Below are 25,105 nucleotides of genomic sequence, written 5' to 3' on the forward strand. Positions count from 1 at the left end.
AAATAACTATATAAGATATAACTATATGAGATATTAATGCTTATATAGTTAGACATCACCTTGCCATATAACCAATAATCTCACTCCCAAGAGAAATGAATACTTCCCTCCCTGCTGATCACGACCTCTCCACCTCTCTGGAATCCATGCATTGTTTTCTCTTTTCTACTAACTTCCATGGCACTGCCCTGTCCAAACCACCACCATATGTTACCCACACTGCACTTCTTCGAATCCTCTCCACTTTGCAGCCAGGGTGATCTTTTAAAAACCCAGTAAATCATTGCATTCCTCTGCTTCAAACCTGCCGGTGGTTTCCTACTGCTTTTATAATAAAGCCCAAATTCCTCCACATGTCCTACCAGGCTCTGCATGCTCTGGCCCCATGACCTTCAGCCTTTACCCCCGCTGGGCTTCCCCACAGCTCTGGACCAGTCACCCCAGCTTGCCTTCTCCCCGCAGCTGTATCAGGCTCTTTCCCACTCCGGGCTCTTTGCACATGCTGCGTCTTCACCAGCAAGTCACTAACCAATCATTTTCTTTACCCTTCGGGCCTCAGCTTAAATGTCACTTCTGGGGAAAGCTCTCATCAGAAACTAGCTTTGCTCCCATCGTTCTCTGCTTTCATAGTTTGTTTCTGAGTATTTATCTTTCCTATCAAACCCTTCTTGGGAAGGCAAACGGGAAATGGGTCTGGCTTACGCATGGATGTCCCCCTAAAGCTAAGAATGATGTAAGACACACTGCAGGTACCCAATAAATATCTGTTGAGAGGAGATAAAAAATTAATAAGGTTAGTATTGCGCAGCTAAATGCATTGCATCTAGGTAGATAATGGTGAACCGTTGAAGGCATCCGTGCACGCAAAGACCAGGGGAAGTGTGTTTAATGCTATCGCTTTGGAAGTCATGTGCAGGGGAGATCGGGGAAACCTAAAACACTGAGATTATAACGTAATATATTAGGCCTGGGGTAATAAGGGCCAGGCATAGCATGGTGGCAATAGGAATGGGGATAAAAACCTCCAGGATTTGGTAACAAATTGTATTTGGAAGTGAGTAGGAAACATGTAGATTCAGAAGGTAGGGGCTGGTGATTTTGAAAGAATAATAAATTAAGGAATGAAACCTGGTTTCAGAGGCAGCCAATGATGTCAGGTCAAGAAACTGTCCCGGGGATGGTCCGGACAACCTGCAAGTTGCCTGAAAAGCAGAAGTCCTATTTCAAAGGCTGTCCACATACCTTGTCCAATTAGGACCATCTGCCAGGAAAGCTGATGGGAACTTGCTGTTCATGCAGATACTTTTCTCGGCAGGTCGTCAGTCTCCTTCTCTTCGGGGGGGTTGAGTGAGGCCAGACCACATTTCACACACAGTGGGGGCCACGCACTACTGGGGAGGCGCCTGCATTCTTCAGGGAGACTGCCCTGGCCTGGAGCAGATCCCAAATTCCAGGGCATCCTATCTTCCCTCCTGCTTGCATCCCCGCATCTTCAACACAGGTGACCTAGAAAGCAGGGCAATTAGCCCGACAATAATGCAGTGATGGGCGAGTGTGAGGCTTATGCCCTGGTAGACTTTGCTTTTCTGAGGCCAGCGGGGGAAGCCCTGTCACTAAGGCACATGGGGCCCTGTGGGAACAGAAGCTGAGAGGGCTCCGGGGGCTGTGGGACTGGAGGAGGGATTCCAGAGACCTGCCGCCGCCTCCGCCGGGGCTGAGATCTCACCAGTGTGCGGGGAATGGCAGTGTTTGCCTAACTTAAACCAAGAAGAAAAATAAAGAGTGGTTTTAGACTGCAACCCATAAAAGAAGAGGATTGCTTGAAATATGAAACTGAAGTTTGCAAAAACCCTAATAGGGGGGGAAAGCAGTACTGTTTAGTGATAGCCAGCCGCTGCTCTGTGTGGATGGCTTCGGGTCTGGGACATGGGGAAGTGTCTGCTGGAGCTACAGAGAGCAGAGGCCCAGGAAAGGACCCAAAGCACGCAGGTGGGAAAAGAGCCATGCTGGGGAACTTCCTTGGGGCTCCAGGGAGAGATGCAGAGTGGGTTTCAGTTGGACTCCACAGGGTCAGTCTTGGTTCAGATTCCAGACCATTTGACTGTCTAATGTAGAACAGTTTATAACTGTTCTCTCTCTCTCTCTCTCTCTCTCTCTCTCTCTCTCTCTCTCTCTCTCTCTCTCTCTCTCTCTCCCTCCCCCCCGCCTCGTGTGTGTGTGTGTGTGTGTGCGTGCGTGTGTGTGTGTGTGTGTGTGTGTGTAAGAAAGAGAAACACACAGAGAAAGAAGAACTCAGCTAGAATTCGTCCAGGTCTATCTTGGCAAGGATTCAAGACCACGCTGCATGCACGTTAGTCCAACATGGTAAAAAAAAAAAAAAAAAAAAAACAATAGTAAGGCAAATTTTAAGGCCACCTCTCTAATCCTGCTCCTGCATCCTACCTTTGCCTAGGCAAACCCATTTCCTAGCTCTCACGAGGAAAAATGGAAGGCCCATTTTTTTATACACTGCAGAGACATAGATCTGAGATTCTATTTGATTTGCTTATGCCTTATTTGCCTGCTACTAACATCCTGATAGGAGGGGGATTGTAGCTGCTAATGTTCCCTTATAGTGTCCTAGATGCCCGATGCATGAAATCCATGCAAAAGTAGGCCTTCCTTCCCCAGCTGCGGGCACCAGCTTCCCTCTGGCACCCCGGGCCCAGGCTTCGCTCACAGCCCTGGCTTCATCTGGAAGGTCATCCAGAAGGACATCTGGTCTAATTAGCATATTACGCTTTTATTATTATAGATGTTGTTAGCACAGCCCTTTTATTTTTCTTCCTCTCCTGTCCTTACTCTAGTAATCAACCTGCAAGATCTTTGTATCTTACCTCAATGGTTTCCAAATCTTTCAGGGTTATTTCTGTTCATCCCGCTACCAGGAAACAGGCAGATGGGGCTGCTATTATGGTAGCTGTGTTGGTAACAAGCCCAAAGTTGTTACTCTACTTGGCCAGTAACTTCTGAGGACAGCAGGGTGCACATCTGTTTCATGGACTAAGAATAAAGGTTTTTCTACAGATGGCAGCCTTTTGGGTGTATGTTTAAAGGTCCCCAGAGAGAATTTTCTGTAACTTGCAGTGCTAAGTGGGAGGCAGCATGGTGCACTCAGAATGGGGAGAGGATTAACTTCCCCAATATATTCCATACTTTTTGGCCGAAATATATTCCAAAACTAGAATGACAACAAAATAAACTTAACTAAATATTGCCAAATTACAGTATACTCATTCTCAAGTCTATTTGCCTGCTACTAACATCCTGATAAGATCCTCAACTTTTACAGTAAATAGGATACATCTTCACTGTGTCTTACATAAGGCTAGCAGCACTTAATGCAGAAGGGGATGTTGCTTTTAGCAAAACTGTCATTAAGTGTGTGTCCTGGCCCAGTTAGAGAGGTGCCTCAAAGGCAAGAAGTACTATTAACTCTTCCCTTTCCGAACTATTTTAAAAGGATATCAATTCTTATAATAAAGAGTATATTGCCAGTAGAATGCAGTTCTATTATTTAAATCTAATTTATCCCAGGTAATTTGCTTCTCCAATTTGTTCCATTAGTGTCAGTTTTAAGGGACTGTTTTTCTGACATTTACCTCATAAAATGGGCTAAGAAAAGAAAATTTCGGCTACATAAGCCTGTGATTAGCGGTTCTAACAAAACGCATGCAAAGACCATGTCTCAGGGGCCTGGAGTGAATGTTTTGTATCAGGAACTTCCGAGCCATTTGGTTGGATATTTTAGCCGTGCTAACAAGCATTCTTGAAGCTTTTATGGATTTTCTTCTTCTCAAAAACAATATGTTCCACATGTTACTGTTGCTCAAAAGAACTAAAACAGCAAGCTTCAATTTGTCCGATCAAATCACAATAACAGCCAAGGTCAAAATACAGTCACAGCTTGAAGAAAACAGCACCCCTGTGTTAATAGCAGATCTTGCTGCAGGAACCCAGCTGATGGAGCAGCTGAGGAGGAGCGGCCTGCAGTGGGCACACACCATCAGCACAAGTTCCACGTTTTTTCCTCTGATGATTACCAGTGGGGTTTTATGCTTATAAATTGCAAAATCCTTTAGCACATTTTAATACGGCAAGAAGGTTTTGTTAGGATCAGTTTGAAGTGTTTGAATCTCATTTTTGCGCATGCTTAGGAGTCCCCCAGGTCATCCGTTCTCATGGAGACACATCAGCCTCAGAGACTGCTAAAATTCAGGGTATGAATGTGATCCTTAAACATTTGTAGTTTTCACTTATTTGTGTTTTCCTTGCACATTATTGTTGCAATGCTTGGGAGCTGATTATAAGTTAAGTTGAAGGCTGTAGTCATCAAGGTATTCTAAAACAATTCAGTGATTCAAATATACCGATGTGAATATTGGATGAAACCATATGAAATTGCTTTCGTTAAGGTCATTTGGCCTATAAAAATGACAATTTCGCCAAAACCGGTTTGGCTCAGCGGTAGAGCGTCGGTCTGCGAACTGAAAGGTCCCAGGTTTGATTCTGGTAAAGGGCAGGTACCTTGGTTTCGGGCACATCCTCGGTAGGGGGTGTGCAAGAGGCAGCTGGTCGATGTTTCTCTCTCATCGACATTTCTATCTCTCTATCTCTCTCCCTTCCTCTCTGTAAGAAAAATCAATAAAATATATATTTTTTTTAAATGACAATTTCATAATGCCTAGCCTAGTATTTTTCACTTGGAAATCAGTTATATTGTGCTTTGAATTGTGTTTTGTTTTGCTTTTGCTTTTTGTATTTTTAAATTTTGTCACAATAGTTTATTTATCTTGGATATTGAATTCTTTGTGTAAAATGTGATACAAAGCCTCATTGAGGAATGGGAAGCGACTATTAATGAGTATGGGATTTCTTTTTCATGTGATAAAAATGGTCTGGAATAAGAAGCAGAGATGATTGCACAGCTTTGTGGATACAGAATACAAAAATACCTACTTGTAAAGTTTAAGAGGGTCAACTTTATAGTATATGAGTTATGTCTCCATTAAAAATATAAACATATACAGAGTGGGAAGGAAGACATAAAGCTCATTTTGTTGGCAGATGACATTACTGTCTATGTAGAAAATCCAAATGAACCACTAAAAAAATCCTGGACCTAGTAAGCAATTATAACAAGGTTGCAAAATATAAGATAAATATACAAAAATCAAGTGCTTTCTTATACACTAACAATGAACAATTGGAATACTTAGGTAAAATGAAATACTTAGGTAAAAGTCTAACAATGTGTATAATATCTATTTGAGGAAAAGCACCAACTCTGATGAAAGAAATCAAAGAAGATAAATAAATGTAGAGATACCCCTGTTTATGGAGAGGAAAACTCAATATTATCAAGATGTCAGCTCTTCACAACTTAACCTATAGATTCAATGAAATCCCAATCAATATCCCAGTAAGGTATGTTATGGGTATCAACAAACCGATTCCAAAGTTTATAGGGAGAGGCAAAAGATCCAGAATAGCCAACACCTTATGAAAGAGAAGAACAAAGTTGGAGGATTGACTCTGCCTGATTTCAAGACTTTCTATAAAACTACAGCAACCAAGACAGTGAGGTAATGGCAAAATAATACACAAATAGATCAATGGGACAGAATAAAGAACCCAGAAATAGACCCATATAATTATGGTTAATTGGTCTTTGACAAAAGAGCAGAGGCAAAAAATAAATAAATAAATAAAATAGAGCTAGACACAGACCTTACACCCTTCATGAAAATTAACTCAAAATGAATAGTAGACCTAAATATAAGATGCAAAACAGTAAAACTCCTAGAGGACAGCATGGAAGAAAATCTATAACATTGCGTTTGGCAGTGTGGCTTTTTAGATACAACACCAATGGCATGATCCACTGAAGAAATAATTTATCAGTTGTACTTCATTAAAATTAAAAACTTGTGTTTTCTGGAAGATACGGCCAAGAGAATGAAAAGATAAGCCACAGATCGTTACCTCAAATACACAAAAAATTCTTAAAAGTCAACAATAAGAAAACAAATAACACAGTTTAAAAAGTGGGAGGAAGATTTGAACAGACATCTCACCAAAGAAGTTATACAAATGGTAAACAGTCCTGTGAAAAGATGCCCCACATTACATGACATTAGGGAATTGCAAACTAAGTCAATGAGATACCACTGTACACCCATATTAGAATGGCAAACCAAAACACTGACAGCACCAAATACTAGTTAGGATGCAGAACAACAGGCACTCTCATTCACTGCTGTTAGGAATGCAAAATGGCATTGCCACTTTGGAAGACAGTTTGGTAAAAATACAGAATACCATCCTGCAATCGTACTCCTTGTTTGTCCTCGCAAAAAACCTGCACATGGGTGTTTATAACAGCTTGATTCATACTAACCAAAACTTGGAAGCAACCTAGATGTCTGTCAATAAAGGGTAAATAGTGATATATCCATGCAATGAAATATCAATTCTAAAAAGAACTGAACCACCCTAGCTGGTTTGCTCAGTGGTTTGCTCATCAGCCCTCAGACTGAAGGGTCACTGGTTCAATTCTGATCAAGGGCACGTACCTCAGTTGTAGGCTCGATCCCTGGTCCTGGTTGGGATGCATGTTGGAGGCAACCATCTGGGAAGATTCTGGAAGCCTGCAGGTGTCAGCTTTGATCTCTCTCATATCTATGTTTCTCTCTCTGTCTTTCCCCCTACCTTCCACTCTCTAAAAAAAAAAAAAAAAAAAAAAAAATCCTCAGGTTGAGGATTAATAATAATAACAACAAAAGGAAATGAACCATCAAATGGCAAAAAGACATGGAGGAAACTTAAATTTCATTAAGTGAAAGAAACCAATATAAAAAGGCTACATGCTATATGATTCCAATTATGTAACATCCTGGGAAAGGCAGAACTCCCAAGACAATAAAGACATCAGGGGTAGGGGAGAAAAGAAATGAATACTATAATGATGGGCAATCAGACATTTGTCCAAATGCATAAAACATGTGTACAACACCAAGAATAAACCCTAATGTAAACTATGGACTTTGGCTAATAATGTGTCAACATAGGTTCATCAGTGGTAACAAATGTCTCACTTTGGTGCCAATGTTGACAGTGGGGGAGGCCATGAACATGGGGTGGGGGCAGGGGTGTATGGGAACTGTACTTTCTGCTCAGTTTTCCCATAAACCTTAAGAAATAGTCCATTTAAAAAAAATTGTACTGTAGTCAGACAGAAAAATTGTAAACTTGATTTTTTCAAATGATAAAGCAACATTTTTTTAAGGTTGCTGTGTATGTCACTTTGCCCACTATAGAATCTTGCCTAGAGTAATCAGAGGGTTCCCTAACATGTATTCCTATCTGTTTAAATTTTTGAAACAGTTTTCAACTTAAAATTTTATGAAGACACCAAAGACAGCCTTGAAAATGACTAACTCCCCATCATGGGTGGTTTGAATCACATTCTCTGCGACACTCATTTGACCACGCAAAGGCAGGTGTGGGCGTCACCTAGGAGAGAGTTCAGACACCCAGCAGGCAGCACATGTCAAAGCAGGGAAGAGGGAAGAAGAGAGAGATGCTGTAGGAATAAGAGCCAGGAAGGTGCCAAAGCCTGCAGGTGTCAGCTTTGACCTCGCATCCTAAGGCAGGCTATTTTATTTTATCTACCAGGTGTGAGCAACTGTGCAACCATAGGGACTGTTTATAACAGAAGGAAATCACACATCTTCAGAAAAATACTAACCTCTGTTGCGGCAGGCACATAAATAATAGGATTACCTTACAGCCAAAAGTATTGTACTTAGGTGGCCAAAAACAGATAAGGATGCCTGATCCTCATGTTGACTAGCGTTCAATGCCTAAAGGTATCTTAAACTTAAAAAAGACATAGTAGGCTGCCTGGTAAATAAGAGCTAGAGGGGAAAGAAAAAAGGTGGTACTTTTAGTTTTAGAAGATGTTAGCAAAATGCATCCTAGAATTTACTGCCCAGAAAGTATAGCTTGAATCCATTGTGAAAAAAAGCGGAACAAATATTAAGGGAAAAGAAACCTTTATGCCAACTAAAGCTTAGACAAATGAGGAGTAGAAATAATGTTTACTAATTCAATTGCCTTTTCATGGAATGATAAAATTAATGGACAAGGAGAATGCAATTGGCATAATATATCTGAACTTTCAAAAAGCAGTTATTGTAGTGTCAGTGCATTTTACCCAATAACTCAATTCAAACTTGCCAAGATCTAAATATGCCCCTTAGATTAAAAAGTTGATGGAGATTTAGGCAACATCTGACAATGAAATAAGAAGGAGACTTGAGAAAAAGCAAAATGCTCTCAAAACTGGATTTCTCTTGTCACTCTTTCATTAGTGGTCTGAGAAATGGGGTCAACATCATGAGTAACAAAAACCAAAAAACAAAAACAAAAAATGCTACTGTGAGTGTTTAAATTATTCAACTTCATAAGTGCAAAGAAATTTACTAACTCTTTTGTCTGTCTTCCCAGTTGCCTTTTCCTTTTCCATTGTGATAATGACCTTGTTTTATGTAGCTAGTTGAGTTTAATAACTTTTCAGTTCAACTGTGTTATTTTTAAAAACATACTTAAGTTAACTGAACATATTTACACTTGTGGTTTCTGTGTGGCTCCAACCTTCCATTGTTAATTCTCTTTGTAGATGAGTTGTGGTGGAGAAAATCTGCAGAAAGGCAAATAGATGGATACTGGGGAGTGGAGAGAAAGTAAGCTAAGGGGGACATGGATTCCATAAAAGTCCAGAAGGATATTCAGGGGGGAAATGCAGAATGTAGAAAAGGAGATTAAAAAAAGCTTAAAAGTTAAAGGTATACTGAGGACTAACGTGATTGATGAAGGAATAAAGCAAGTACTTGAGTTAGAACAAGGCAAGTTTTAGTTTCCTCAAAGTGCATATTTTAAAATGAGGTAATTTGATAACCAGCATCCAAAATCTATTTTCATATTATTTTTCAGACACCGCATATGTTTAGTAATTTTTTATTTAGGCATTCTTATAACCTAAATATTCAGATTTTTATAGATACAATGGGCATTGTATTAGTGTTTTCAGTGACATATTAATGTATGCCAAGAATGATTGTTTATACCAGTAGTTATTTTTGATGTTAGCTATTTGGTGCAAAATACAATTCTTATGGGAACATAAACTTCATTGCTGCCCCATTACCATGCAGAAGCCAAATATGAGCAAAAGAATAGCATTCTACATTAATCTTCCAAAGATTGGTTATGAGTAACCCAAGTGATTGTATTATAGTTTAATTAATGGAATAAGAAGGAATATTCAGTGTCAGTGCTGACTGGTAAATGTAATTCTCTCATGGCAAGATATGCACCTTGAAAAACAGTGGAAGAGTTCTGATGGAATGGCTTTTTGTCTATTTCCATAATGCAATCCTATCTTCTATGTCCATGAAAAAAAAAGTATCTCTCTCCTAAGGCTGTATTTTAAAGTGTCATTTAGAGGGAGGAAGATACTTGCTTCTTCAGCTTTAAGGGATTAGATTTCATTGAACTAGAAATATAGAATATAAGTAGCTTAAATTATATTTTGATTTGTGAAATGTAACATGTCCTCACATTACATGAGAAGCAAGATTAGTTTCAATGTCTTTATCTGACCTTCCACTCCTCTGCACAAACATTGTCTTTTGATGGAGGTACTTGGATATTTTCCTAGGCAGAACAAAATCAGAGGGGTGCATTCACAGAGAAAAAAAATTGGATGAAAAATATTTTTACATAAGGAAGTTGGCACTTTTGCTGGTTTACTTTTTTTAATCTTTATTGTTGAAAGTATTAAAGATGCTCCCCTCTCCCCTCCCCCACCACACTCTTACCCCCATTAGCCCCTGTCACCTGGTTCCTTCCTCTCTGTAGGCCTTCACCACCCTATTGTCTGTGTCTATACATAATGCATATATCCATATAAGACCTTTGCTTAATCTCTTACCCCTCTCCCCCTTGCCTTTGAGATGCATCTGTCTATTCCATGTTTCCATGCCAATGGTTCTCTGTTATTCATCAGCTTATTTTGTTCATTAAATTTCTTGTTCATTTATTTTGATTTTTAGATTCAATTGGTAATACCCTGTTTCCCAAAAAATAAGACAGTGTCTTATATTAATTTTTTCTCCCAAAGTTGTGCTAGGTCTTATTTTCGGAGGATGTCTTATTTTCAGGGAATCATGGTAGATATATATTTATTGACATTTTATTTTTCATATTATTTATTTCTTCTTCTTCCTCTTCTTTTTCCTCTTCTTCTACCTCTTCTTCTACCTCTTCATCTTCTCCCTCTTCTTAAAGAATACCCTTTAACATTTCATGTAATACTAGTTAAATGATGATTAACTCTTTTAGCTTTTTCTTGTTTGTGAAGCTCTTTATCTAACTTTCAATTCTAAATGACAGTGTTTATAGGTAGAATAATATTGGTTGTAGGTCATTGCTATTCATCACTTTGAATATTTCTTGCTAATCCCTTCTGGCCTGCAAAGTTTCTGTTGAGAAATCAGCTGACGATCATATGGGTGCTCCCTTATAGGTAACTAACTGCTTTTCTCTTGCTGTTTTTAAGATTCTCTCTTTGTCTTTAACCCTTGGCATTTTAATTATGATGTGCCTTGGGGTGGGCCTCTTTGAGTTCCTCTTATTTGGGTCTCTCTGGGCTTCCTGAACTTGTAAGTCTATTTCTTTCACCACTTAGGGGAAGTTTTCTGTCATGATTTCTTCAAATAGGTTTTTAATATCTTTCTCTCTCTTTCTTTTCCTTCTGGCACCCCCGTTATGTGGATGTTGGTGTACTTGAAGTTGTCCCAGAAACTCCTTACAACTATCTTCATATTTTGCCCTTCTGGCTGGGTGTTTTATGCTTCTTCAAATTGCAAATTGCTAATTTGATCCTTGGAATTCTCTACTCTGCTGTTAAGTCCCTATAAATTATTCTTTAATTCGGTTACTGTATGCTTAATTTCTGACTGGTCCTTTTTTCTGTCTTTGAAATTCTCACTCATATTCCTTGAAGCTCTCACTGAGTCCTCTGAAGTTCTCATTAAGATCCTGGAACAACCTTGTAACCATTGTTTTGAACTCTGTATCCAGTAGTTTGCTCTATTTCATTTAGTTCTTTTTCTGGAGATTTCTTCTGTTCTTTTATTTGTGACATGTTTCTTTGTCTCTGCATTTTGGCTGCTTCCAATGTTTGTTTCTATATATTAGGCCTTGGGTAGTAGGTGTCCAGTAGGGCCCACTGGCTCAGACTTCCAAGTCACCTGAACTTGTAACTCTAGGAGCACTCCTGTGTGGGTTATCAGCACAGTCTTGTTGTAGTTGAGCCGTGATTGCTGTTGGCATCACTGGGAAGCATTGACCTCCAGGCCAATTGGCTGTGAGGACCCTCTGTGACTACAGTGGAAGAACTGCTATGTAGGAGATACCCCTATGAAGTAAAACTTGCTTCACTGGGGCTTTGGTGCTTACTGAGTCTGCCTTTTTAGTGTGTCATTGTGGATGTGTAGAGATGTAATCTGGTATGGTCTGAAGCTGTACCATGAGTGTACTGACTCTGGGACCTCCCAAGAGATGCAAAGTTGGCCAGTGCCTGGAGCCACTTGGCAGAAGCTACAGAGCTACCTGTAGATGGTTGCTACTTGTATTGGGCTTTGAAGTGCCCAGGGAAGGACAAGTTGAGAAGCAAGGCAAGCTGGTGTTATAGATCCAGGTCTTGGGCCTCTTAATGAGAGGAATGGGGCATGCTGATACCAGCTGCTGCTTGTTTTAGAGATTATAGGAAATCTCTCTGATACAGGATAGGCCATTCATATGGAAAACAGCTGGGGTGAGGCTGCAAGTTGGATCATATGGGGTCTCAGGGAATCACCAGGGCAGAGTGAACAATATGAGCCAGGCTTATGGAAAATAAAATATGGATTCTAGTCAGCTCTGGAATAGGGGAGGTCCCAGCACAGGAACAATGACCCCTATGAGTACCCCTATCTGGAGAAAGCTGCCCTGAGATTCTGCCCTGATCCAGTTCCTCCCTGTATGTCCCTGGTTCTTCTAATACTACCTCCCAGAGGGAGTGGGGCCATGTACCAGCCCTTTAAGAAGAATTGCCTGCGTCTCCAGGAGCCTCCATATCACTCAATCACAATCCCTGCTGGTTTTTACATCCCAAATTTACAGAGACTCCTCTTCCAAGCTCTGGAACTCTGGGCTTGGGGTTTGGTGTGGGGCTTGGACTCCTTGCTTCTCATGGGAGGCTTCCACAGTGGAGATATCCCTAAAAAAATAAAAAATAAAAAAAAGCTACATCAGGTCATTCCACACCTCCACTGCTCCTACCAGCCTCAATGTACTTTCTTCTTTACTTCTCTAATTGCAGGACTTCCATTCAGCCAGCTTCCAGGCAGTTCTGAATGATGCTTGTTCTGTGTTTTAGTTGTAATTTTGATGTGATTGTGAGAGACAGTTTGTACTGACATTTACCTATACCACCATCGTGGTTCTCTGATGGTTTATTTTGGGTAAATTATGGACATTTCCCTGTAACTTTATTATTTCCTGACAACAAATGCATTGAAAGAAAGCAAGATGTCACTATATATACAGATGTACTGTGAAGGATAGGATATGTTTGAAGGTAAACAAACTGTAAGGTTTTTCACTATAGTATGGTTGATTAGCTTTAAGTCTATCTAATCTCTCATATCTGCAGCTGGTTGGTTCAGCTGGCCAGGAACAGACAGCTTGAGGCCAACATTTTTTACTTCTGTGTAGGCCAAATGGCCTTATTTTGTACTATATGCTAAAATCTATACCCTGATGTCATGGGTTGAATAGTGTTCACTGCAGAGCCTCAGAATGTGATCTTATTTGGAAATAAAGTATTTGCATATAGAATTAGGATGGAGTCGTAGTGGATTAGAGTTGAATCTAAATCCAATGACCCTACCCTTAGAAGAAAAGGGAAGAAGAGGGAAGAACACAGAGACACACAGAGGAGAAGGCCATGCAAAGACCAAGGAGGCAGAAATTAATGAATCCCTAAGTCCTGGCTGGTATGGCTCAGTTGTTTGGGTGTTATCCTGTGCACTAGAGATTGCTAGTTTGATGCTTGGGTTGTGGGCTCGATCTCCAGTAGGGGAAATTCAGGAGGCAGCCAATCGATATTACTCTCTCACATAGATGTTTCTCTTCTCCCTTCCTTTCTCCAAAATAAAAATTTTTTAAAAATCAATAAACTATTCAAAAAAGATAGAAAGAGGGAGAGAGAGAGAGAGAGGGAGAGAGGGAGGGAGGGGGGAGGGAGGAAGGAAGGAAGGAAGGAAGGAAGGAAGGAAGGAAGGAAGGAAGGAAGGAAAGGAAGAGGAAAGAAGCCAAAGTTTACTAGCAACTAGTAGAGCTAGCAGAGAGGCACTGGACAGAGTCTGCCTAGGAACCTCCAGAAGGAACCAACCCTGGTACACCTTTGTTCACATCTTGGTTTGGGACTTCTGGCCTCCAGGACTTTGACAGGATAAATTCCTATTGTTTTAAGCCACCGGTTCATAATGATTTGTTAAGGCAGCCATAGGTAACAAGACAACAGCGTGCTCACATTTTACCTGTCACATGGACACCCAAGTGAGAATCTAGACAGGCTATGCTCATAGGTTCATCAGTGGCAAATAAACAGTGTATCAGCAGGAAAAAGAACGCATCTTCACAATGAAAGGGTGTAACAAATGTGCCCAAGTCCATCCCTGCTGCATGGCAGTGCAGGCTCTCCACTTCATCAAGAGCAGGTCCAGAACATGGAATCTAACAATGTCACTAAGTCTTTCCACTGCAGTCTGGGCAGTCTGATGATGGAACAGTAAAAAAGCTCTTGAAGAAGCCAGCTTGTTCCTGCTCATGTGCCCTTGATTAGGAACGGGTATTGCTGAAGATTGCAACATCCAGGCTATTTTAAACAGAGATTTGTTCACATTAGAGAACTGGAGGGTCGGGGTCTCAGCTGGCCCTCTAAAAAAGGGCTCCTGACACAACACCTGTGAGCAGAGCTGGCTTCCCTCTGTCATGACCAGGAAGATGGGGACCAGGGAGCTACTGCCCTGACTGTTGACTCCTGGGTTGTGGCAACTGAGACAATATCCAGAGGATTGGAATCTGTTGCCACACCTGCTGGCTATGGGAACACATGGTCCTTGCTCCCTCCAGAGCAGAGGGGCTGGCCCCAGAGCTGTTGGCAGGGCCAGTTATGGACTTTGTGTGGCCCAGTGGAAAATTAATATGCTGATCTCCAAAATGCAGTGCAAAATGAAAATTCCCCCTGTTCAAAATTATTAAGAATCAAAACAGTAATAACAGAGCAACGACAAGAGTGGGGCCTTCTGGACTTGGAACCCTGTGTGACTGCTCTGGGTCACAGCACATAAAACCCCTCGGCCCTCAACTGTTGGCTGGGAGCCCTGCTGGCCTGCTAACCCACACCTGCAGAATGGAGGCATCATTGCTATCACTCTTCCTCACTTAAGGATCAAGTTCAAGTCTGTGAGAATGTGTAGGACTAGCAGAAGCCTGGCTAAAAGGGGGTCTGAGAACTGTCCTTTTCAACTACCCAAGCTCTACTGTGAAGCAAGTGCTCTAGAGGGCGTGGGAAGAGGTCCTGAGTGAGCTGATCTACTGTATCCACCCCATATTCAAACTCCAGAAGCAAAGACAGCTTTCAACAGAGCAGTGTGTTGTCTTCTCGCTCTGTGGTTTTGAGACACCCTGCTCAGTTGTCAGGCAGGGCTTTTTGTTCACAACACCTGCTGTCCAGCTGATGGGAGAATAGCCGTTCCTTCTCCATGTGAGGCATAGGCTGGGGACATGGTGGTGACTAAGGAAACTGAGGTCCCTGCTCCCTGGAGTTGTTCTCAAGTGGGTGGGAATGAAAAATTAACATGTCAACAACTAAATGAGGTGATTCCAGACCACTGTTTCTGGGACATATTTGCTGTATCTTCAAAGCCATTCCATTCTCTTGAACGCTAATGGCACTGTTTTATCCCAGCCAACACCTACCTCTCAACTAATCTGCTTTTCACTCTTACCTCCCTCCAACCTATTGTCAGCAGCAGGGCTAGAGAAATCCTTTTGAAACATAAATCAGATCATAGATACTCCTTGATAAACTTGCCTTACCCTTGGAAAAGTTCCAAACCTCCTCATCATTCTTATAAGACCACCCACCGTCTGGTCTCTGCCTGTCTCTAACCCTCCCACTTGCCCACTATGCCATACCAGTGTCCTTTCTGCTTTTTGCAACAGGCCAATTTCCTTCCTACCTCTGTCTTCGGACTTTTCACTTTCATAGCCCACTGTAGAGCCCAATGCTTTCAGCATTTGGCTAAGATGTTACCTTCTCAGGAAGGTTCTCTCTAGCCACCCTATCTAGGATGGAATCCCTGCCCCACAGTTATTCCACAGCATAATGCTGGGCTAATTTCTCCCCAAACACTTATCACAGTCTGAAACTATCCTATTCGTATGTTTTTAGGTTTCCTTTTTCTCCCATGAGGCCTGGACCTTGCCTATCTGGTTCAGTCCTACACCACAGTGCCTGGGACATAGTAGCAGCTGGAGAAAGATTCGATGATATCTTGACTTCTGCTGGATGGACAAGTGAAAAAATAGCTACATTTTGGGGCCTAGAAAGTTGGGGCAGCATTTATTGTTTTATAGAGAGGAAATGAAACTTAAAAGCCAAGCAATATTTGGGATGGCTGTGGAGTTTGAGAAAATTAAAGCTGAGGGTTCAGAGTAATGGACAGTAATCAAATTACGCAGATGCACTATTCTGGAAAAAATGCAAGCTGAATTTGGGGTGAAAAGGCCAGGCCAAAAACTGCCCAGTAGGACAGATGACCTCCCACTTGTTTATGGGTTGTTCTGAGGTTAATCTCTTCCTGTTCACAGTGTGAGTGCTTGCACTGAGATCGCTTGCGCAATGAGAACAAAGGCAGTGTCTTCTTCCAGTGGCCCCTGTAGCATCATGTGGCTCCCTGCGTAAGCTCTCTAAGGTGGAAAAGTGCTCATCACTCAGAAGTACAGCTACTGGAGTTCAGGTTTTTCTTCCAGCTCAACTTCCTGCACAGCACTAGTAGGTCAGGCGGCCAACTGTCAGGATTCCCTGGGACTAAAGAGGTTCCTGGATGCAGGACTTTTGGTTTTAAAGCTGGGAAAGTCCTGGAAACGTTGGGAAATTTTAGTCACTCTTCCACCAGAAAGAAAGTGTGTAGCTCGTTTCTTTTTCTCAAGGTCTTAGTCCTAACAGCTTGCTCCAGCCGTTGTGTACTCCACATCTTTGCTTGTAACCACTCTTCATTTTCTTTTTCTCCACCTGTGACTTGATTGTGCTTCAAGGTTCTCACCCTCTAAGCCAGACTTCTCAGGCTTCCCTCCTTGATGATGTCTAGATTCTCCTTCTGATTGTGTCATCTAACAACACCCCTAAATGATCCATTTTTTCCCTGGGAGCTTGGGGTTCCACCCACACCCTATAGGTCCAAGAAGTCCTCCTGCTACTTAGTGGGAGGATGTTGGAGTGATCAACATGTGCTTAAATATGATTAAGATAATACTTCTGACTACACAACTCAGAAAAACAAGCACAAGGATTTGTCATTATCTAGAGCACATATGTCAAACACAAGGCCCGCGGGCCAAATCCAGCCCGCCAGGCCTTGCAATGTGGCCCGCACCGCGCTGTCATCACTGCACTCCGCTGTCAGTTTATGACATTGTCAGTTTATGACTGTTCAGTAAACCATTCGGCCCGCGATTTAGGCTGGATTTTAGATTTTGGCCCCTTCTCTGATTGAGTTCGACACCCCTAATCTAGAGTCTCTCTCATGTAGAAGATGTGCCTGCAAGCTTTTTCTGTAAAGGGCTAGATAGTAAATATGTTAGGCTTTGTGGAACACACAGAGTCTCTGTCATAACTACTTAACTTTGCCATTGTATAATGAAAGCAGCCATAGACATATATGAACAAATTAGAGGCCCATTGCATAATTAAACTGTGCATGTGTAGGGTCCCCTAGGCCAAACCTGACATTAGGGCCAAGTCCACCACCCCAGGAAGCCTCGCACACTCCGTAGATACCACCGGCAGCCTTAGAAGCTGCCAGCACCCCACAGTGCTTTAATAATCCCACCTACTGCGGGACCCAGAAGTCCCAGCCTCCACAGCCACCGCAGGACCCATCAATGCACCTCCTGGTGAGTCTGGTAGTTGGTTGTGGCATGGTGACGGCGTCATGCCACAGGCCTTTTATGATATAGACTAGAGGCCTGGTGCATGAAAATTCATGCACTGGAGGAAGGGTCCCTTAGCCTGGACTGCCCCCTCTCACAGTCCAGGAGGCCTCAGGGACAGGAGGTAACCCCACACCCCAACACACCTCTGCTGCTTCCACTGCCAGCAGCACAAGCCACGGCTGGCCCTGGTTACCTGAGCCTTGGGAAGCCCTGGGCAGCTGGGCAGCCGCTATCCAAGGCTTGCCTGCACCTTAGGCTGACCCTGGGCAGCTGGGGAGCTGAGAGAACTGGGGGACTCCAAAAACAGGCACGCAGAGCAGCCAGGCCCACCTGGGGACACATCTGACCTTGCTGCGCATGCCTGCCACCACAGCAGGGCTGAGGGGATTAGACACCACCATCTTTGAGGGCAGGACAGTCAATTAGCATATTCCCTCCTTAATGGCTGTGGGCTCTACCATCTTTGTGACTCATGAGGATCAATTAGCATATTCCCTCTTTATTAGATAGGATAAGTGTGGCTGTATTCCAATAAACTTTATTTTCAAATACTGGCTGTGGATCCGATTTGGCCCATCGGCCATAGTTGTGGAGCCGTGATGTAGAACATCCTTTCAGAAATTTTTGGGGGAAAAATGTATTAAGCCCACAAGTTTACTTTGTCCCCACCACACAGATGATAAGCCATAATCCATATATCTTCTTCCACACACCCATCTGCACCTCTTTTAATCATTTACGCTGTCACTCATCTGGGCTTATGAAAACATTTGCCCCACAAAATGAATTTCTGCACAGAGATGTTGACATGGAAGGAAAGATGACATGGAAATTATTTCTAGGAGGATGTTTAACACCAGTTTTTAATAGAAAGATGGGTATGGAGCAAATTATTAGGACAGTTGAGATTAATACATAGAAATGCCAAATTAATAAGGGAAAAACTCCTCTGATAGCAGGAGTGTCCTGACTGTTGATGATGGGGAAGGAAGTAACCCCACCAACAATACCTGTGAGATATCGGCTGTTTCTATTTTTGTTTTTCAAACTAAAGAGTATTGACCTGTTGACTCGGGGGGTAGGCCTCTGTAGCTGTGAGAGGCTTACATGGAATACTGTTTTCCTCGTATGTGCAATTTAATATTCTTAAACCAACCGATGTCTTCATAACATATTTTAAAACATGCTGTTCTTAGAAGCAAACTGTCAAATGTGTGTGTGTGGGGGGGGGGGGGGGGGGGAGCAGGGAGGAGAAAGAACACACTGCTAACATTTTAAATTAATTTTTCCGGAATGTGCTCGCCAAGCGCGCACCTGGGAACTGTTTATCTCAGATAAGAAGTCAGGAGGTGACGGTGAAGGGACAAGGAGGAAACAAATAGGATAGGAAGCCTGAGTCTCAGCAGAAAGTCCTGACGGACAGTGATATGCTCCTGGAAGCAGCATGCGATTGGAACCAGGCCTGTGACAAACAGGGCGCTGACATCCTGTTGACCTGCTTCCTGGGAGTCGTCCTGCTGCCTGCCGGGCAGTTGCAGGGACAGAGCTCTCCACGGAGCAGCAGTGCCTGTGGGCTCGTTGCTGAGCGGATAGTGCTGAGTCCAGGAAACAGCGCCTTCACAAGTAAACTCCACACCCCTCGAATTGGCGCCTCGGTAGGGAAGCCTCCGCAGGAAATCCTCCATATGTTTTCCTTTCCTATAAGGAACTTCAGAGCATGAGCTCATTTCTCTTCAAACGTCCTCGCGTGGCTGTACAGAAGCTCTGGCTGCAGGATGATCAGTGTCACCCGGACTACCGGAGGACGCCTGCGAGCGGAGCGAGGGGAGCAGTTACACTTCTGAATTAGGGATTAGTTTGGGAGAGGTTTCAGTTTTCCTTTGTGGCTTACGTTCTGGGCTTCCTGGATTTTTTTTTTTTATTTTTTTATTCTTTTTTAAGGACAGTCTTCTGTCTTTTTTACTACTTCCCAGTAGAGCTTTGATATTTGGAGAAAAGATATATAAAAGGAAGATTTCTCAAAGATTTGTCCTATGGAAGAATGAAGAATACCCCGAGGACCATAGGAGTATAGCTCAGATCAGGGGCTTTGCTCTTAAACAAAAACGCCAAATTTGAAATTCAGGACTACTTTAAAAATATCACAGCAAGTAAGTATTTTATCTTTATTGTTCTCTTTTCTTCCTTCCTAACCCCCGAATAAGCATATTTTTTGCCTGCTGTAATCTCAATGAAGGTATCAGTTGGACTCTAAATATAAGTAAAATGCTTTGCGAATTTATAAATTAATTACAAGCTGAGGGCAGAGTGTTCTGCTCTTAACACTGTTTAGCAGGTAGCAGGTGATATTTATGGTCGTGTTTACTTTTGTATTGCCAAGAATCATGGATTTCATTAATGTTTCAAGTGGGTATATTCTGCCTCATTTCCTTCAGTAATAGGAACAGTATTTGAGATTGGAAAACGAGTGAGTAGAAATTTCTTTGAAAAGAGTATTGTTGCCCTAGCAAGCAAATCAAATTTTGTCACCATCTCTGAACTATTGAGGTAGACTTGCTGAAGAACCCTTAAATGTAGGGTAAAATTCACTAAAACTGTGACTCTTATGAACCCCTTTTGAAAACACCATGAAATCATGTTGCAGATGTAAAGGGGGGAAAAGTGCTCCATGGCAAAGGGACATTGAAACATTAAAATATTTTAGCTGCTATTACCTTTCATGGATTACACTATTAAATTGCGCTCCAGCTGTGCATATGTTGGCACCTGCTCAGGACTCCAGGAATCAGGGCTATCAAGCTGATCTAGTGGGATGTGGCTGGGCGGTATGCAAGTAATCAGGGAGGCAACTAGAAGTGGCCAGAATGTCCCGTTCCCCTCCGTACTCCTAATTTCCACCCCCACCCCTCAGTCCTACTATGTGGCAGCTGTACATCATAACTGATCCTGGAAAGGTTGTGCTACCTTTCCCAGAAACCATTTAGGGGAAGAGCTAGCCGCTTTCAAAGTGTTGTTTGGTTGATGTTTGGGCAAGAATGAGTATAGGAATGATCTGTTCTTCCCAACTTCCCCCGCTTTACCACTTCAGCCACAGCTTCCTATAAGCCAGCTGGTCTGAAATGAAGCATTCAATAGAAAGATAATGAGCCTCTTCCATGAATGGAGAGTGTTGCATTCTTCCGTCCAGTGTCTCCCAGTCTCTAGCTACTGTCTGCCTTGTCCTCTAAGAAACATGATTCCTGTTCATCATTGGTTGCCAAAGACAGCGCTCTCAGAAAAGATCCTTATCTCCCTGGCCATCTGGTATTTTCACTGAGGGGAGTGTATGATTTCAGTTCTGTAGGTGCCCTTTAAATTTCCCCTACATGTTCTGTAGTAGCTCGATGTCCATAGGTATTGTCCATATTACCTTATAACTTTTTTTAAAAATTCAACAACATTGCTTTGGAAATGTTTCCATGTTGATACATGGGCAAAGTCCTGCTGTGAACAACGGGAATGTGTCCCGCTTTTGAAAGTGTTGGTGGTAATGGTGTAATCTTCAATGCCCTGAAAAGGAGGGGGTGATCCGGGAACTAGGAACAAGGGAGCCAAATGAGTCTGGTCTTCATTTAGGATGGTTGTCGCTTTCAGAGGAATGACTGGCTTTCTGGTTTAGAAGTGCTTAAGGATTTGTGCTTCTTTCTATGGTGCATAGAATTGCCCCAGCAGCTCCCCTTATGGATGCTGGCTATTGTCAGGTATGGCAATGTCGGTGTTCAATTCTACTTGTCATGCTCCTCCTTCACCAGAGAATGTTGAGTAGCTGTTGCCTTCCTTAAGTGGCCTGTTATCTACCTGACACATAAGTGTGAGCCTCATAGAAACTTGAAGTTAGAGTGGATTTTGGATGATCTTATCCAACTCTTTTACATTATGTATGAGGAAACTGAAGCCGGCATAGTGAAATGGTTGGCACAACATTACTAATTAGCTGCAGAACTAGAATGAGAAGTCTAGGTAGATGCTGGTCTTCATATTCAGTGCCTTTTTTGTTTACTTTTTAGTTCTATGTTCAAAAATAGCTGCTTCAATGATTAAAAATAATTAAGATATCACCCCATGAGCATACCAATTGCATTGCCCCCTTTTTTTTTTACATATTTTAATATAAAACATCTCAAATGTACAAAAATAAAAAAGTAGTTATCTGCAAACCCTCCACCAAGATTAAATATGCTATTTTGCCATGTTCAGTTCAAATAACTTGTAAAATAAAATGAAACACATTATGAATGCCATCAAAGCATCACTCCTTTTCTTTGCCCCTCCATCCATCACAAGAGATAATTATCCTAAAATGCCATATGTTATTCCCTTGTATATTTTAGTATTTCTACTACATGTATGTGGGGTGGAAAATAAGATCCATACTTGAAATATCTATATGGGATTGTATCTATCTGTTGTCATACTATTGCTTTGTGTTCAAATTTCAAAAAACATAAAAAGCATTGTCCATATTATAACTTTTTTAAAGTTCATTGTTTTGGAAGTGTATCCATGTTGATACACAGGTATTAGTCCATTTATTATAACTGCAATATAACATCACATTCCATACATAATCCAAGGTTGATTTATTCATTTTCGTACTGAGGAAATGTGGATGATCCCTGCAGTTTTGCTATTTGCAACAGTACTGCAAGGGTCCTTGCACATATCTCTTATACTCATGCAAGAATTTCCCACGGGGAGTCACCGGGAAGTTGAATGGGGAAGCACATCTTCACTTTACCAGGTATTGCTAAATTGCTCTCCCAACTGCACTTGTTTATTCAACCATCAACAATGTTGAGCACTATGAACTTTGAAACCTCAGCGGCAGAAAAAGAGTCTCTTAGGAAGTTTTTTTTTTTTTAACATTACCAATGCCTATGTTCCACCCCAGATTAATTAAATCCAAATCTCTGGGGATGGGACCAAGACTGGTATTTGTTTTAAAGTTCCCCCAGTGACTCTAATATTCAGCAAGGTTTAAGAACCAATGATATAGCATTTCTGTTTCTCCACATATTTTTCAATTCTAGGTATTATCGAACAGTCTGTTTTAAAGTATATTTTGTCATTTATAAGTAATACTACCCCTGCTTTTTGTTTGTTTCCATTTTCCATCCCTTTACTTTCAGTCTCTGTGTGGTTTTTTTTATCTGAAGTGAGTCTCTTTTAGAGAACATATGTAAGGGCCTTGTTTGTTATCCATTCAGCCTCCATATCTCTTTTAACTGGAGTATTTAGTCCATTTGCATTTAAAGTAATTATTGATAGGTATGTATTTATTGCCATTTTATTACTCATATTTTTTAATCATTTTTCCCTTCCTTTTAAAGATATTTTAACATTTCTTTTAATACTGGTTTGGTAGTGATGAAGTTGTTTAGGTTTTTCTTGTCTGTTTATCTGTCCTCAATTCTAATTGATAGCTTTACTTGTAGAGTAATAGTGGTTGTAAGTCCTTGCATTTCATCACTTTGAATATTATACTTCTTGCCAATCTCTTCTGGCTTGCAAAGTTCCCATTGAGAAATAAGCTGACAGTCTTATGGGAGCTCCCTTGTAGATAACAGCTTTTCTCTTGCTGCTTCATCTACTCTTCCCCTAAGTTCATTAAGCATCTTTATAACCCCTGTTTTGGGCTTCTGAATCTGATAGATTGCTTGATTCCATATTGTTTAGTTTTTTGGTCTGGTGTCCTGTATGGTCCAGTGGCACAGCCTTCTTGATCACCAGAGCTGGGTACTCCGTGTGTCCCCGTGTCTGCAGTGTGCACCCCCCTGTTGCAGTTGACCTTTGATTACTGTTGGCACATCAATGGGAAGAATTTACCCCAGGTAAATTGGCTGTGAGGAGTGGCTGTTACCATGATGAAAGATCAGATGTGCAGGGACCAACTTCATGGTGCAGGACTTACTTCAGCAGGGCTCTGGTGCCCACTGAGTTTGCTCCTTGAGTGTGTCTCTTGTGAACATGGTTGGTTAGTGCTTCAATGTGCTCTGAATCTTCCCACTGGGTATACTGGCTTTAGGACCCCTACCAACAGGAGGTGCAGGCCAAGGTCAGCTGCTACCTATGCTCTTCTTGGGGCCACCCATAATGAGCTACAAAGAAATTTGCAGATGACTGCTATTTTTGCTGGGCTCAGAGGTGCCCAGGAAAGGCCAGACTGACTACCAAGACCAGCTACCTTTAGAACCAGGCCCGGAACCATTTATTGAGAGATACCAGATGCACCAAGGCCAGATGCTGCTTGTTTGAGAGATTTTAGAAAAGTTGGGGTATGAGTGAGGTCAGGCCATTTGCATAAAAAAGCCACTGGAAATGTATTAGGTATCCCTGCAAGTTGGGTGGGGTGGGATCTCAGGGAATCTCCAGGGTGGCCAAATCTCCAGTGTTAGCCAGGTTGATGGAGACTCAGATATGGTACCCGCCTGCCAGCTCTGAATGGGGAGGCCTCAGAAAAGGAGCAATGGCTTCTGCCCATACTCTGTCTAGGAGAAAGTTGCACCTCCAGCTCTCACCCTGATGCCAGACAATTCATTTCCTCCAGTATGTCCCTGGTACTCTTCAAGCTGCTTCCACAGCACTGGAAGTCAGGATGAATGAGTCCCAGTAAGTCTGTGCATGAACCCTTAAATAGGAACGCCTGAAACTCAAGCCACCTTCATCTCATTCAGCCATAATTCCTACTGGTTTTTATAGCCAGAAGTTATGGGGTCCTCTCTTACTAGCACTGGCACCCTTGGCTGGGGGTCTGGTGTGGGGCTTGGCCTCCTTGATCTTCAGGGGGTATCTCTATAGTTAAGATATCCCTTCCAATTTTCATCTTCTACACAAAGGTATGGTACCATCCCATCACCCATCTTTGCCCCTCCTATAAGTCTCAGAGTGGCTTCTTCTTTATATCCTTAATTATGGGATATAATTCTGTTCAGCTAGATTTCAGATGGTTCTGAATGATGTTGTTCTATAATTTAATTGTAATCCTGATGTGGCTGTGAAAGTATTTGAGAACTGCATTTACCTATGCCAAAACTGCTTACCAAAAAGTTCAGGCTTTCTTGAGAAAAAAATCAGAACAAGACATCCTACTGTCACCTTTTTGACATTTTAAAAAGGAAGTGTCAGGATTTCACAAATCATATCTTCCATGAAAATTTTCTTGCTAGCTTCTGCAGAAATGTAGAATGTTCAAAAAGCAGCTTGAACATTATTGCTAATGTAACCCTGAATCTTTTGTTATATAACTGCTAAGGAATTGCATTTCTTTCAACTTCTACAATGAACTCAGACACAGCCTGGTGTGTTGAGAATAACAAGGCGGGGCTGTGGAGAGGCTATATCCTACTTTGAGAAATTTTTCAGGGAGTGTATTATAGAAATATTTCTGAAATAGTGCAATTATCTTTTGCTTTTTCTTATGGAGAGACCAGGAGGGCAACATTTTTAATAAATATTTTAATAAAAACCTTAAACTTTTTCTAGCTCTAGAATTCTGATTTTTTTTTTTCATTACCTTGAAACACCTTTCCAACAAGTCATGTAGCCTGTGCACAGTTTTGTGACCAAGTCCTAGGTAACAAAGTTGTTCAGTTTTCTCAAGAAGTCAGGATGAATGAGTCCCAGCTCTCTCTACCACAGCCCGCCCCCCCAGCAAGTCCATAGATATTAAGTGGACTAACTTCAACTTTTTATG

At 41.9% G+C, this 25,105-nt stretch overlaps 1 protein-coding gene across 7 annotated transcripts in view; it reads left to right on the plus strand.

The window, feature by feature from the left end:
* The window catches only part of KIAA1217, a 437,889-nt gene that overhangs the window by 38,108 nt on the left and 374,676 nt on the right, over positions 1 to 25,105 (plus strand). The window contains exon 1 of one of the 7 annotated variants that reach the window (XM_084867750.1): positions 18,924 to 19,523. The exons of the other annotated variants lie outside the window; for them this stretch is intronic. The gene's annotated coding sequence lies outside the window, so the exon portion shown is untranslated. Of the gene's footprint in view, positions 1 to 18,923; positions 19,524 to 25,105 lie in introns of those variants that run through there. 7 annotated transcript variants of the gene reach the window in all.

The sequence above is a fragment of the Pipistrellus hanaki genome (assembly GCF_964339955.1).
Source record: "Pipistrellus hanaki genome assembly, chromosome: 1".
Classification (NCBI taxonomy): Eukaryota; Metazoa; Chordata; class Mammalia; order Chiroptera; family Vespertilionidae; genus Pipistrellus; species Pipistrellus hanaki.